The sequence below is a fragment of the Enhydra lutris genome, unplaced genomic scaffold (genome assembly GCF_002288905.1).
Source record: "Enhydra lutris kenyoni isolate GAN:26980312 unplaced genomic scaffold, ASM228890v2 scaffoldscaffold10, whole genome shotgun sequence".
In the NCBI taxonomy this organism is placed as follows: domain Eukaryota; kingdom Metazoa; phylum Chordata; class Mammalia; order Carnivora; family Mustelidae; genus Enhydra; species Enhydra lutris.
Window position 1 is genome coordinate 34,862,999 of NW_019154094.1, and position 16,234 is coordinate 34,879,232.

Consider the following 16,234-nt stretch of genomic DNA (forward strand, 5'->3'; position numbering starts at 1 on the left):
CTGCTCTATTTTATTGTTTCTTAATGCTGTCCCTGACCCAATAGGTGGATCTCACAACCTGTTAATCAGACTTGATTTACAAACTGAAAAGCATTTATTGAGACGTACAACCAGATTAACTCTTTTGGCAGACAGTACTTTTTAAGATGTAACCAATTGTTGTTGTTGTTTTTCCGACTCAATTTGTTAAGTCAGTTTGGATCCAAAGACCTAATTAGTTCTATGTGTGTAGCCACAGAGTAAAAATCTCAACCATAGTCCTCTTAAAGAAATGGGCCTGATTACTTTCAATCATGTTTGATAAATCCAACTAAGACTAACAGATTGTAAACCCTTGCCAAAACCTACTAACATTTAGTCCGGTCATTATTGCTTCCTAAGAACCAACTAGCTGCAAAGTTGAGTTGATTTACTTCAGGAAGTCAAACATTACAAACCTGACTTACATAGTTTTCTTAAGTGATTGCCACTTTCTTTTCTCAAAGAGAGCAAAGAAAAACTTTGATGAGGTTCTAGCAAATGAAGTTTTACTAGATAGTTTCCAACATACAAGAAGAGTGACTGAAAGGATGAGAAGTTGATGTGTGTGCCTCTTGGCTTACAAACACCATTTGCAAAGGCAGACAGAAGCTGTACCTCGTGAGGATATAGTGCTTCTGGGAGGCAGATTCATGAGAAGGGTGGAAAAAAGCTATGGCCAAATCTCCAGAAAAGGAGAGTGATGAAACAAAACTCAGAAACTGGTGCTCTCCTTTTCCAGAGAGAAACTGAGGCTCAGGTCAAGTAAGTGATTTACTTAAGGACACATTATCTGATTAAGAAGAACCTAGAAATCCTCTGCTACCTTCTCCTGATACTCTTTCTGCTACATCATGGGACTTATGGCAATGAAATTTCCTTTTTACCAGAAAGAGCTTGTTCTTTACGATTTCCCATGAGATTCATTCAAAATAAGCTCAAAGGAGCAGGTGGGGTTGTTTTACATTCAAAATATACCTACCACAGGGTTTGCTGCCAACATTAATAAGACTTTGACACTTCTAGAATCACCTCTAATAGAGGCAGAAGTTTACTCTATATTGCTTTTCTTTTGATAAAACAGCAATTCCCAAATCTATTCTCTCTTTTGGAAATCCAGAAAAAAACAAAAAAACTGCTAAAACTTGCTATGTTTCATTTTTTGAAACATTAACTGAGTCCTTGGCAGTGAAAAGAATTTAGCAAGATTTTGGCATGATGTCTTGAGGAAATTATGCCTTATTTGCTCATTTTGCAGGTGTCTGAGCTAGTGTAGACTTCAAGTCAAGATCTTAAGGAAGTTCTTATTCTCAATGAGCCTTATTTTAGAATTGCCCTTTCCAAATTCCTATCTGATGCTTTAACAGGCTTTGTAAGGAAATCCCTTTATCTCTTTTGGATTTCTGGAAATCCTGCTGGTTGGACTCAGAAAAGCAAATAATTTTGGCTAAGTAAATTTCAGATCTTTAGCACATACTAATGTGCATGTTTGTATTAGAGCACGTGTAAATATTTTATGAAAAGGATGCTTGCCTAAAATAAACATTTCAAAATGATCAAACGAAACTTTTATTTAGAAAGTACCTTTCTCCAAGGAGTTCAGAAATGCTTTATAAACACTTGCTTGATCTTAAATCAAGATTTTTTTTTTAGCTTGAAACTATCAAAATATATCCCTTCTGTTGTGTCTTGTGTTTGAGTAGAGTTTTTATTCGGGAGAAAATGTGCACGATTTCACTCAAAGATCCCCAGAAACAGTCTGATAGTTTGGAAATCTAGAAGCCTGGCCTTTAGTCCTCTTTGTGCTGTTAAGCAGCTAGGTGGTCTTGAGCAAGTCAGTGTGCCACTCCTTGTCCCAAAACCAGAGGTTGGCCTGAAACCTCTGGAAGAAACTTTCTATTCTGATTGGTAGAGAGTCGCCTAACTTTGAAGGCCTGAGGGCATTTCGAGAGATATCAGCCTTTTGAATCTCTTCGCTTATAGTTAATTATACAAAGGAGCTATGCAATTTATTTGATAAAGATAAACCCCATTCAAAACAAAGTCCAGTTTCCCTTTCTCTTTTTTATATGTTTAAGTTTCAATCCAAAATTCTAGTTGACATGAGGAGTCCGAAGACTGCGGGATTAAGAGAAAAAAGTGGGTTTAAACCCTACCTCCTCCACTAACATGTTGTGGAGCATTGGTGAAATTAAACCCTTTCTCTGACCCTGCTTGTCTTCATCTGTAAAATGGGAATAAAAACACCCACACAAGAAAGCTGTCAGGAGCATTAAAGGAGATAAAGTATGTAAGACTTCTGCCACACAGTAAGCCCTCAATAGATAGTAAAAGAATCTTAGGATATTTAACATTGACACAATTATCCAGCTTCTAAGAGAACTGGAAATAATCAATTATTTCCAGAGTGAGTTTAGGGGGGAAAAGGAGAGTGATTAGAAAAGATGTTGAAAGTAATAATGTTTATTTTGAGAAGAAAAGGGATAAACTGAGAGAAACTTCTAGAAATAAGATGGCTTCATAAATAAGAAAGATGTATTGTGTGGATCAGAATAATGCAAGTTATAATAGAATGATCTGAGCTTTGAAAGGATCCTACATGATTAGAGAATGAAATTATGGATCTTCCATAAATTCTAAGTAAATCCGCAAGGCAGTGAATGTTGACATTTTATGAAATGACAGAAAGTTCCGTGTGCTCCAGAGAATGACTGAGATTTTAAGTAACAGTTAAAAAAAAAAATGCTGGAAAAATGTAATGTCAAATCTCATTGTCACTAAAAATGAAACTAGAACTATAAATGGTCTTTTTTAACATCATAATTATTAATGCACAGTCTTGGAGATGATACAAATCTCTCATTCATGTATTTGATAGTCAAAGGCCACCAACCATATGCCAAACTCCGTGGTGGGCACAAAGGAAAAAAAATTATAGGTAAGAGTTCCTGTTCTCTATAATTCTAGAATCATCTATTACATACTCCCAGAAGAGATAAGAAAAGCCCTGTACAACTATTTTGTTCCATTGACTGAGCACCTGTGAAGTGCTGGGATACTGTGCTCAGTGTTTTCTGCATTACATCATTCACCCTGACAGATGCACTTCTGCCTGTGCTGGAAAATGACAAGGTACTCTCCAACCCAAGGCCACACTCTCCACTTGTGAACAGATGCTATAACTGAAATCTGCATCCTTATAACTTCTGCCTAATCCCCCTGGAGCCACATAGGATCAGGCTAATTCTTTTTCGCATGTCAGCTGTTCAACAGATGTCTGCTAGCAAGGAGCCCCATATAATCTCCAGATTAATTATCCCCTTTCCAGAAACTCCATCATGTTTAACTCCTGCTTGTGACTGTATCCCTCGTACCTAGAACAGTGTCTGGCACATAAGAGGAAATCGGAAACATTTTTGCTGAATATAAAATCTAGCCACATACTCTACATGTCTTATAGTTTTGTTGATATCTAACACAGAAGATAAAAATCAGAATCGAATGGGGCGCCTGGGTGGCTCTGTGGGTTAAGCCTCTGCCTTCGGCTCAGGTCATGATCTCAGGGTCCTGGGATCGAGTCCTGCATCGGGTTCTCTGCTCCGCGGGGAGCCTGCTTTCCCCTTTCTCTCTGCCTGCCTCTCTGCCTACTTGTGATCTCTCTCTGTCAAATGAATAAATAAAATCTTTTTTAAAAAAATCAGAATCGAATGCACTCTTTCAGGTATAGTTTTACTAGAGCAAAGTACATCGAGTTCATTCCCAAACCCTTGAATACAAGCCAATGAAACATTCTCTTTTCTGGCAAAGATGTCACCCATTCATTTTGAGCATGAAATTAACTCAGAGCCCCTGGTCTTGCTCACAGAACCTTTTTTTTTTTTTTTTCAGGAAGGCCTTGCCAGCCCCTCAGATGTACAGATTTTTTTAAATTCTAAACACAGGTCTTTACATTTATCCTTGCATATTTATACCTTATTTAATCAGGCCCAATTTGTCTACCTGACTGGTTTTCTTTAAATCTTTCATATGATTTTTAGTAAGATTTCTACCCTCTCCTAATTTCAGGCATCCCACAAACCTCATCAGCAAACTTTCTATATGTTATATAAATTATTAAAATTTTGAACAAAGTAAAGCCTCATAGAATGCCAGTAGCAACCTGGCTCAAAGTCGATCTGATAACACCATTCAACTCTTGAATCCCTATAAATCACTACAATATGGCAGACATTTTTCTCAAGGATATTATGTAAAATCAATTGCTTTACTCAAATGTAGTTAATCCCAGAGAGCCCAACTCATACTATCGCAATCTTGCCTTAAAGCTAAATCTTGCCCAACTCACACTATTGCAATCCTAGGGAGCATAATGTATTTCAGTTCATCTAATCTGTTGTTTATTGCATAAATTTTATACCCTGAATCCTTCAGAACTTCAAATTTTGAAACTCATTTCAGGTTCTTGCAACTCAAAAGCTTTAGTTTTTGGTACTCAAGAGTAATTTCTGTTTTTCTGCTGTATTTCTTCTTTATCTGGGGCAATGAATACTTAAGATTCAATGAGACAAGAACAATTTGAGAATATGGACAATGAAAGGGTGTATGTAAATGGAACTCCAGTTAAAAACCTCAAAATACTTGCAAAGTATTATCTTACTCTACAAGCTTAGAAACCAGTCTCCCTCACAGCTGGTCAACTTTTCTTCCTGATGCAAGAATCTCAATCCACAGGCTAAATGTACACTAAGACTTTCTATTTAGCTACATAGTAGAGTAATTGAGTTATCACGGGAGAGGCATTTCTTGGTATTACATCCTGGTTGAAGATTAAGATGAAGATCAAAGCCTTATAGGACTAAACTTTTCAGGAACTTACTTTACAAGAATGAAGATTATAGGTCTTTACAATGAGAATAATACTTAATTTTTTGAAAATAATAATTACTTTTATTATTTTGCCTTTAGAACTATTGAGAAATCTAGATTTTTGAAATACGGTCTCTTTCATTGTTTAGGCTTTACCATCTGTTAGTATAGAACAAGCTATTTTTCTTGGGGAAAAACCAAACTTCTATGACATATATTTGTTTTAGAAGACAGTTTGTTTGAGTTGTTGAAATAAATCACGACGTCCTATTTTCTATTTTTTGTCCTTTCACAACGATTCCCACAGTTCCTTCTAAGATTTTTTTTTTTAATATTTAAAGGGAAAATATCTGTTTAACAGACAATTGAAATTCTACTATGCACATTCACCAAAGGAAATGTAAAGGTCCTACTCTTGAGGAGCTTAAATATAATAAGGAGCAATGTTAAGGTTAATCAATATTGATACAATAAATATCTACCATAACATTCTTTAATAGTTAATTTTTAAAAATTAGATTATATAACTGTAATGCTAGCCTTTTCTTTTTGGATCTTATATAAAAATAATGAATTTCTTGCTATTTTTTAGTGTTGATTGAAAAGTCCCATGGCAACACTCATGTTCTTCCTAAAAGGTCTTTTATGACTAGCTCCTTAGCTGTAGTAAGACCATCAAATTTTTCCATATTTGACTCATCGTATAATTTAATGAAAAATGGAGTACCCCAAAACTCAATAATATGTGATTATTAGACTGATTTGTTAAAAATAATATCTCATGACAGCAATGTTCCCCATATAAATTATTTGAAAACCCTCTTGTTAGCTCAGTCTTTTCATTGTTCTTATGAATATAATAATATCACTTACTTTGGTGTAAAACAACACTGATAAATAGGAAATTATTACATTGTTAACCATAAATATTCATTAAAATGTATTTCTGGTCAATCAGTTAATCTTTATTATAGTTCATATTGTTTTCTTTCAGTCCTTTCTAGTACTCTTGCTGGAAGCAAAGTGACCTAGTCTTAATTCTGCAGGCTTCATGTTTTTTCACTGTGAAGCAACTGAATGTGCATGCTTTGAAGGAAAAAAAATTAAATGATGGAGGAAGAACTCACTGATGATAAATGTCTTACCAATTCCAGATGAAAACTGGAATAAATTATTGTTTTAATAATATTACTCAAGAACTGCTAGGTTTCTGAGAATATTAACAAAATGACATACAATCACCAGAGTGAGTTCTTCCTCTACTTGAAAATATTTAAAGAGTAGTCCCTTGGCGATAAACTAATTTGAATTTTTCTCAGAGTCTCATAAATTTTTTAAAAATATGTTTAAGTAAGACATTAAAAAGAGAACCTTCAATTTATTAACATTTGTCCTATCACTCATCCTTACTATCATCATTTATAGATAAAAGACTCACTTTCAATATAGGCTTAATATTTGTTAAATGCCATGGAGACCCAGATTTTTATCCTGGTTTAGGCAAAAGGAAATAAAACAATTAGAAATATATAATATATTCTCTCTTATCTGCTTCAATAAAAGGGATGGGGTATTCTGGTTAATCCACTAAGAGAGGTAATATTAAGATAACTGCAGAATCATAGTAGATTATTCCCAAAGAACTACAATGGCCGGTTTTGGACATACTTTAAGATATTATAGTGCCTTAGAAATATTATTTTGTCACTGGAATGTAGATAAACTCATTCATTCACACACAAATATTGACTGAGTGCTTATGGAGTATCAGGCTCTATCTTAGGATACAAAGACAGGTTAAGACATAATGCCATCTATAAAGAAACTTAGTTGGGGAGGAGGAGACAGACATATAAATATTTACATCTAGCAATATGTAAAATATGGTGGCTTAATTTGGATTTCCTCAGAAGCAGACTCCATTACAAAGACATGGGTACATGCAATTTATTTGGAAGGTGATCCTAGAATCATAAATGAGCAGGTTATTATGTGAGCAACTGGAGCTCAACTCCACAAGACCTTGTTTGGAACCATGTACACCATACCTCAGAACTAATCTGCTAAGGGATGGATGAGCTGCATCTTCCTTCCTTTTCTTCCTCACTGGTCTGGATCCTATGGGCTATCAGCTAGGAAACACCCTTAGGAAGAAAAGCAGAGTGGAGTGCCTGGGTGGCTCAGTCGTTAAAGGTCTGCCTTCGGCTAGGTCATGATCCCAGGGTCCTGGGATTAAGCCCTGCATGGGGCTCCCTGCTCTTCAGGAAACCTGCTTCTCCCTCTCCCACTCCCCCTGCCTGTGTTCCCTCTCTTGCTGTGTCTCTCTCTGTCAAATAAGTAAATAATTCTTTTTTAAAAATGAGAGGGAGAGAGAAGCAGCGAGATGCAGTCTCTTGAGGTATGAAGCCTTTGGCATGCAGGGGTAACTGCCCACCACAGCTGCAGGTAGACGTTGAAGTAGCCAAGAAGACATGAAGTGCATTATCAACAGCCCCTACTACAGATGATGTTGTAGAAGTCTGTCATTGCAGAAGGGAACCCAGAAGAGGAAAAAAATCAGTTCTGCCCAGTAAGTCAGGGAAGACTTCAGAGGACAACAAATGCTTGACTAAGTGTTCTCTGGGCAAATGTAAGGAAATGATGTAGAGGGCTGCTACTTAATTGCAAATAGTGGGATACCAGATTACAGGGACATCAGTGAGCAGGGAGACCTACTTATGCATTAACTGTGATCAAATTCACTGTATATACGTGTGTGTGTGTGTGTATGTATGTATATATATATATATATATATATATATATATGCATTTGCTTAGGTAGATACAGGTTCCAATGGGACCAGTTGTCAAAGCCAATGTAAATGTTTCAAGCTATTAACCATACAATGGACACTCTCGTTCAAGAACTAAGGAAACAATTGCTTTATTCTCAATCATGGCTTTGACAAAGATGTGAACATGGCATTGAGAAGCTGGACACAGACAGACTGGAGGTTGACTGCTTGCAGTTCTTCAGGCAATGGGAATTCAGGAGAGAAACTAAGTTTCAGGACAATAGGAGGGCAGGGTGAGTCATTGGTCTTACAGAAAACGGGAGCTGGATCAGGTTTCAGGACAGCCCTTAGGATGTAGAGTAGGAAGAAGAGACCAGAAATACAGTTCTTGAAATTGTGGCCCAAATAGGGATAGAAAAACAGAGCAGGATCCTACTAACTAGAACTGAGGCTCCAATTCAAAACAAGAATAGTTAGCAAGAGGAGGTGGGTGGGGGGATGGGTTAAATATGTGATGGGGTACACTTGTTATGATGAGCACCAGGTGTTGTTTGTAAGTGATGAATCAATAAATTGTACACCTGAAATTACTATTACACTGTATGTTAACTAACTGTAATTTAAATAAAAACAAGAAAGAAAGAGAAAGATGGAAAGAGAGAAGGAAGGAAGGAAGGAAGGAAGGAAGGAAGGAAGGAAGGAAAGAAAGAAAGGAAGGAAGGAAGGAAGGAAGGAAGGAAGGAAGAAAGAAAGAAAGAAAGAAAGAAAGAAAGAAAAAAAGAAAGAAAGAAAGAAAGAGAGTAGCCATGAGAATGACACATCCAAAGCCAGAATAAAATTACTATTTATTCGTTTCCTCATAGACTGAGTCTGTACCTTGGGAATATTTGTGACCATAAAAATCATTTGGCAGGGCTCCTGGGGGCTTAGCTGGTTAAGCGACTGCCTCCAGCTCAGGTCATGATCCTGGAGTCCGGAGAGCGAGTCCAGCATCAGCGGGCTCCTGCTCAGTGGGGAGCCTGCTTCTCCCTCTGACCCTCCCCCTTCTCATGCTCTCTTTCTCTCTTATTCTCTCTCTCAAAGAAAAAAAGAAAGTCATTTGGCAGACTTGTTTTAAATGGGCAGATTCCCTGTGTTCTAACCTCACTCTGCCCACATATCACACTTCCATAGATCTAGAGTGAAGTCTGAGAATCAACATTTTTAACAAGGGTCCCATGTGACCAGGACACAGGTGGTCAGTGCATTATGTGATAAGAAACATGGAATTAGGTAAGGTTGCTTTCAAGGTCTGGGAAAGAAGTAATCTTCAACTGGCCCCAACAATGTGTAAGGTAGGGTGATCAGTTCATCCTTATACAGATCCTCCTCAGCTCATGATGGGGTTATGTCCTGATAAACCCATCATAAGTTGAAAATTAAGTTGAAAATGCATTTAATACACCTAAACTAAGCTTAGCCTAGGCTATCTTAAACATGGTTAGAACACTTCCACCAGCCTACAGTTATGCAAAATTACCTAACACAAACATATTTTATTATGAAGTATTGAATATTTCATGTCATTTATTGAACACTGTACTGAAAATGAAAGCTAGACTGGTTATATAGGTACAGAATGGTTATATGGGTATCAGTCACTTACCTTCATGATCATGTGGCTGACAGGGGATTGTGGCTCACTGTAGCTGCTCAGCATCACAGAAGAGGATCATACCACATATCACTAGCCAGCAAAAAGACCAAATTCCAACTATGGTTTCTACTGACTCCATATCACCTTTGCACCATCATAAAGTCTTAAGATCATAAGTTGAACCATTTTAAGTCAGGGATCACCCTGATACCAAGAACTTCCCCAGTTTAAGCATAAAAAGTCCCAGGTCTCAGGAAATCATTCTATCCCAGTGTTGGGACAGTAGGTCACCCTAGCATAAAGAGAGCTTCCATTGTGCCAGCTAGCTCGCTGAAGACTGCGGCATTGTTACCTCAGTTCTCTGCCTCCTTGCAGATTCCATGTTGAGCTAACATTTTTATTCCCATGCACCATTCGTGTTACTCCTTTCCTGAGTCAAATTTGTGATACTCACTCAGGCAAGATCTGATGCTTAACAGCTCATGAGGTGCTAGACTGAAGGTCCTGCTCCCAGAGGTTATATATCTATCCCTAACTCCCTCACCTTCTTGCCTGGAAATGGAGGAACTCCAGAAAACAAAAGGAAACCACAGAAAAGCCATTACAAAGCACACTAACTTTTAGATGACTATTTCTATAAGCATCTTAACATCATAGGCAAGACTGGCTCTGGTGTCAGGTATCTGGGTTATATCACTGCTCCATCATTTATAAGGCATGTGAACTTGGCCCCGTTACTTCTGCTCTGTGTGCCTCTGTTTCCTCATCTGTAAAATGGAAATGATAGTGATATTAGTAATCATAAGAATCATAATAAAGCCTACTTCCCAGAATTAAATCAATTAACACATTAATTAACACATGACCTCAGTAGTGTGTGCCACATAGCAATCACTCCATAAATGGAAGTTAATGTGATTATCCAAACCCTGATATTTGACTCCGAGTCATTCAGTTACTTGTATGAATAACACTCATCTTTCAGCTCCCAAGTTGTAACATTCAAAGTCATTTCATACAAAGCAGCTTCTTTTCCTCTCACCTATAATACCTAGTGGAAAATTCTACCCTGCACTTTACCCTGTCTCCAGTGTTGATAGAAGACAGGATGAATCAGCCCCACACAGGATGTTTATTAGTGCCCAGTCTGCTCGAGCATCCAGTAAGCTTACAAGCACAGGGAGGAGGCTTGGAAACACTTCAAAGCCTGCCGACATTCAAGATTGCTTCTGGTGGCAGGTGGATTAGTATTGGTGGTCTGTCCTTAACCACACACTTCACCTCCATATGTCTCAGCCCTCTTCACCTTTCCCTCTGACTGTGACAATGAGAATATTGAAATCAATAAGTTCACTCTCCTTGCTCCAAGTACTCAAGTGCTTTGAAATGAAAAATGGTTCAGGAGGAAGAAGCCAAGCAGAGGCAGGGTGGGCAGAGGTGGAAATCAGAACTGGCACTATCTACAGTCTAGAGGAAAAGGGAAAGAAGACAGGGAACTAGCAGGAAGAATACTTTGGTCCCACTCCAGTTTTTCACTACTCAGTAGTAGTGATAGGTAATTTGAATTCAATGGACTCTACAACCCCTCCCCTATAAAATAAAGGCATTGGTCTAGATAAACAGCTAGGAATCCTTCTCATTCTAAAGGTTCTAAACCTATTTTTATGATAACATGTCAGGCAGCTGGCTTTAGCTTTCTTCATCTCCTTCATCAGTGCCTCCCCCATTGTTAACACTGTTATAATACATTCCCCTAATACCATTCTCGGTTTAAAATCATTCTGTACCATTGTCTTCCAGGCTAGATTAGATGTTCCTTAATGGCAGAGACTTTGTTTTGATGTCATTTTGTTTTCAGTGCTTAGAACCATGCCAGACATGCCGAAACGTTCAATAGGTGTTTTTGGAACTGAACTGTTGCATTAACCTCCTTACTCATATTAGTCAGGATCTTGGCTAGAAGCAGATGGCCCATTCACACTCGGTAACTGAAGAATCCAGTGGGAGGACTATTTACAAGGTCTAGGCAGCATTAGGGTAAACTCACCATTGAGGGATCGTGAAGCATCCTGGGGCTACAATAGCAAAGAATTACTATCCTCTTCTAGCCTCAGAGGGGTGAGGGGCAGAGAGTAGTTGCAGAAATTCTGACAAAGTAGCTGAAGCGTAGGTATTGAGAGAGGGCTGCCTGGCAGGATGTGGACCTTCTGGAGAAGGGTAGGAAGTGGGGACACATACCCATCCCAATCTCACCCTCCCCCGCTCCTCACGTCCTTCAGTCTCCTGCCAGTGCCTGCCTTGGCTGAACACAAGGGGAAGCTGAGAGGATGGTAGAGTGTCCACACCTTCCATCGAAGTCAGCCTCCAGGGCACAGAGCAGGAGGAGCAAGGGTGGAGAGAAGATCCAGTGGGCTAAACAGACAACAGCCAGCACACTATCACCCTGTCCTCCTTCCAAAAGGATGCTGTTTGACACTAACCTTTCAGGTAACTTCTTTAATCCAAAAATATATGGATGTTTCTTCAGCAACTATATCTCCACACACAGCAAATATACGTATATACACATGTTTATACATGGCTTAATAAGTGTTACCTAGTTTTGGGACGCCTGGGTGGCTTAGTTGGTTAAGCGGCTGCCTTCGGCTCAGGTCATGATCCCAGTGTCTTGGGATCGAGTCCCGCATCGGGCTCCTTGCTCTGCAGGGATCCTGCTTCTCCCTCTGACACTCTGTCTGCCTGTGCTCTCTCTCTCTGACAAATAAATAAATAAAATCTTTAAAAAAAAAAATAAGTGTTACCTAGTTTCTAGCATAACCTTTTTTTCCTCACCAACCAGACTGTAAGCTGCCCAAGGCCAAGGACAATGTCTTCTACCTTTAAGGGCATCTCAAGTTCATGCTTGTTATCCAAACAATGGGCACTCAGTATTTTTAACTTGAATGGCCATCTTTCACCAAGTTTTCATATATCAAACTATAGAGTTATCTCATGTTAGCAGATAACTAAATCTTGAGAAAGAGCCTGAAAAAATATACAGTGTGGTAATTGCCAAGCACGGTGTTTCTGCTGAGTGATGACCATAGGGGCAAGATCTGTGTCTCTTCTCTTTAGAAACACTGGCTTTGGATTTTACTCCACAGTGGTTCCTAGAATTAGTTTACTCAACATGTCTTTATTAATATTCAGGAGGAATGAGGAGCTGTACAAGACATTGTGAGAATTCAAAGGTCAATTTGACTTAGATTCTGTCACAGGGAATTTAGAGTACAGTGGGAGAGATAAAGTATTGACATAATGAGGTAGAAAGAAGGAAAAGAAAACCCTCAGAAAAAAAGAAATCTAATGTTATGAGAGTTTTAACCAAGAGCAATGACTTTGGTGGAGGAATTTGGGATTGATATCCTTTGGGTGAGGTCTTAAAGAACACCAGTTCTTTGGTTCTGGAGAGACAATAGAGGGACTATGCTCTGTGCATATGCCTCGAGGCTTTCAGGGAAAATACAATTGTGTTGGTTTTCCTGTGAGTGAAAAGAAAGTGTCTAATGGGTATACAACTGGGAAAACAATATGCCCAAATCAGATATAGAGGGCCTAGAATGGCAGGCTGAATCTCAACCACATTTCTCTAGGCAGTGGGGAGTCACTAAAGGATTCTGAGCAGATAATGAGAGCTGGAACTTCAAGGAAAAATAATAGCGAATGACAATGCTTTGAGAGCTTTCTCTGCCAAGCAGTGCTCTTAATACCACCCCCTAGTGGTGTAATCAAGGTGAGGGTAGAAGGAGTAGTCAGTTCCAGGACTGATATCATTTAGAACTATATAGGCATACGAAAATGAAAAGCATCTAGACTTTTACTTGGTTTCATTATTCTTTCCAAACTCTCCACAAACAGTGCCTCCCTCCCCTTCCTGCCGGCATCTAGGGCAAACCACTATACACTTATTAACTCATTTAATCTTCAAAACATCCCTGTGAGGTAGTACCTTTAAAATTGCCAGAAAGGCATAGAAAGATAAGTGAGTTTGTCAAGATAAGAAAGCTAGCAAATGGCAAGCCAGGATTTAAAGGCTGGCTCTCTGGTCCCTAAAACTATCCCAACTGGCCTGGCAAAAAAGGTGATTACTTCTTTTAAATCAGGGGTTGTGCCTATTGAATATAGCTCCTTGCAACCGTGTGGCAAATAGGGCCTTAAAGTGGTTATTTTGTGATGATTCCAGGACTAAAATGATTAATTTTTCTATATACACCTAGAATCCTAAATAGCCCTATCCTGATTTTAAGTTGGTTCTCTTTTGAGTCCCTATAGATAGAAGTCAGGGTGTTTACTAAGAAACCAGGTGTATTTGACAGAAACAAAATAACTACAATTGTCTAATCAGGCATGTGGAGATAAGTGCTATGCCAGCTGCTATATGGGCAGGTCAGCGAGTTAACGTTCTCAATGGTTAAGTGAAATCACTTCTTGCATTCTGACTAGACAGGCTATTTGCAACATTCCCTTTTAAGTGCTCCAAGCACTATTGTTCAAAATGGTTGTTCTTAATATTAAACCCTTTGACTATTCTAAATGCCAAGGGCAAAAGCTCTTTGTCAGACTACGTTTTGGGCGTGATTAGGCATTATAAGAGAATTTCATATTATTAGCTTTTATCATAGTGCACGCACACTGCACTTTGGATAAGAACCCCTTCTGATGGGTAGATGCGATGAGCACAGCTGCAAATACGGGATGCTTCTTGAGCCTAGTGTTTTTGCAGCCTACCCCTTTGTACTAAGCCTTTCTCCCCCAGCCTCCTTCTCTCTCCCCTGATCACACCATCTCCTCCACTGTTGCCTCCAATGCCATAGTGCCCAGGGGACGGCTGGCACAGCTTTGGAAGTTGGCACATGCATGAGGCCCTCAGGCTGGATCTAACCCCTACGGATTAAAATAATAATAGCAGGGCACCTAGGTGGCTCCATCAGTTGCATCCAACTCTTAACCTCAGCTGAGGGTCTCGATCTCCTGGTCATGAGTTCAAACCCCACGCTGGGGTTCCATGATGGGTGTGGAGCCTGGTTAAAAAAGCAATGATAGGGGCGCCTGGGTGGCTCAGTGGGTTAAAGCCTCTGCCTTCGGCTCGGGTCATGATCTCAGGGTCCTGGGATGGAGCCCCGCATCGGGCTCTCTGCTCCGCGGGGAGCCTGCTTCCTCCTCTCTCTCTCTCTGCCTGCCTCTCTGCCTACTTGTGATTTCTCTCTGTCAAATAAATAAACTCTTTAAAAAAAAAAAAAAAGCAATGATAGTAATAATAATAACAACTGCTAATGTCCATTTGGTGATTATCACTTCGCATGTACAATTTCATTTACTGCTCAAACAACTCTAATCGGTAGGAACTATTACTATCTCCATTTTCACATAAAAAAAAAAAAGACTCAAAGGGGTTCAGTGAAATAGTCAAGATCACACTGTTCATAAATAGTAGCGTGTGAATTTGCTGGGAGGCCTATGTGACTTCAGAGTCCTTGCTCCTGCCCCCTCTGCTACACAAAGTATTTCCCCTGCAGTGGTACAATCAGAGGAAATAAAACAACAAAGGAAAGACAGAGAGTCTGAAAAAAAAGGGAGCTGTCTGAAACAATTTCTGTAAGAAGCAACAGTCCTAGGATAGTTGTCTCTTTCAGTGGGTACATTGGATGGGAAGGTTTTTTTTTTTTTTTTTTTTTTTTTGTCCTCTTGGGACAGAGTTGAGCATTTGCAAAATTCTGTGCACCCCTGCTGGGTCATCCCCTTGACTTCAGCTGGGTGACATTATTACCATTTTTCTACACACACACACACACACACACACACACACACACACACAAAATCCTAGGAAAATTAAATCACATTCTCCATAATATAAGAATCCCAGATCCCTGACCCTCCCCAATAAGACCTTGGTCTATTTATTTAGTGCACAAAACTCTTCTGTCTTGCATTAGCAAAAGAAAGTTTAAAAAAAAAAAATGAGATTTGACCGGCAATATGTTATACGAAACTCTCCAAATTAAGCCCATTTTTTAAGATAATTGAATGCTAAGTTTTTTACTTATTTAAGAGCAATTCCATTCCACCCACTTTGCCTATTAGCATAGAAGACAGTCACAAGCACACTATAAATGTAGGGTGCTTCACCTACTCTATTCTTCCCCTAGTCAATATATCTTTTTAAGCAGAGAAAAAGATTTAAAAAACACCAAATTCCCCTGCAAGGCAAATGCCAAACCTGAAGGTGCATTATAATGGTAAACATGTCCTCAATCTAAAATGAATATGCTTAATATCCCCTCTGGTTTATCTCATTTTAATTTCATAAAATAAGCATACACCCATCTGGATCCAAATAATTCAGTGTCTACAGAGCTCTTCCAAATCTGTCATCCAGATACTCAGATGGCCTAGTGAAGGGGAGAAAGGTAAAGGGGTACCGAACTTGCTTAATCAGCAAGAGCATCCATGCAATAATTTGTCTCCTAAATAAGCAAGATGGCAGATAGACATTTTCATGCCTAATAATCCTGAATAATTCTTAGAGGCTTCTTGGAATGTCGATTTGGAAATGGTTCTTTACCCTGCCAGGGCTCAGTAGGAGGAAGTGTTATGATCAATTAATGATGTCTTACATAGGGTGCCTGGATGGCTCAGTTGTTAAGCATTTGCCTTCAGCTCAGATCATGATTCCAGGGTGCTGGGTTCAAGCCCTCCTTTGGGCTCCCTGCTCAGTGGGAAGCTTGCTTCTCCCTCTTCTACTCACCTGGCTTGTGTTCCCTCTCTCACTGTCTCTCCCTCTCTCTGTCAAATAAATGAATAAATAAATAAAATCTTTAAAAAAGGGGCGCCTGGGTGGCTCAGTGGGTTAAGCCGCTGCCTTCGGCTCAGGTCATGATCCCAGGTCCTGGGTTCAAGCCCC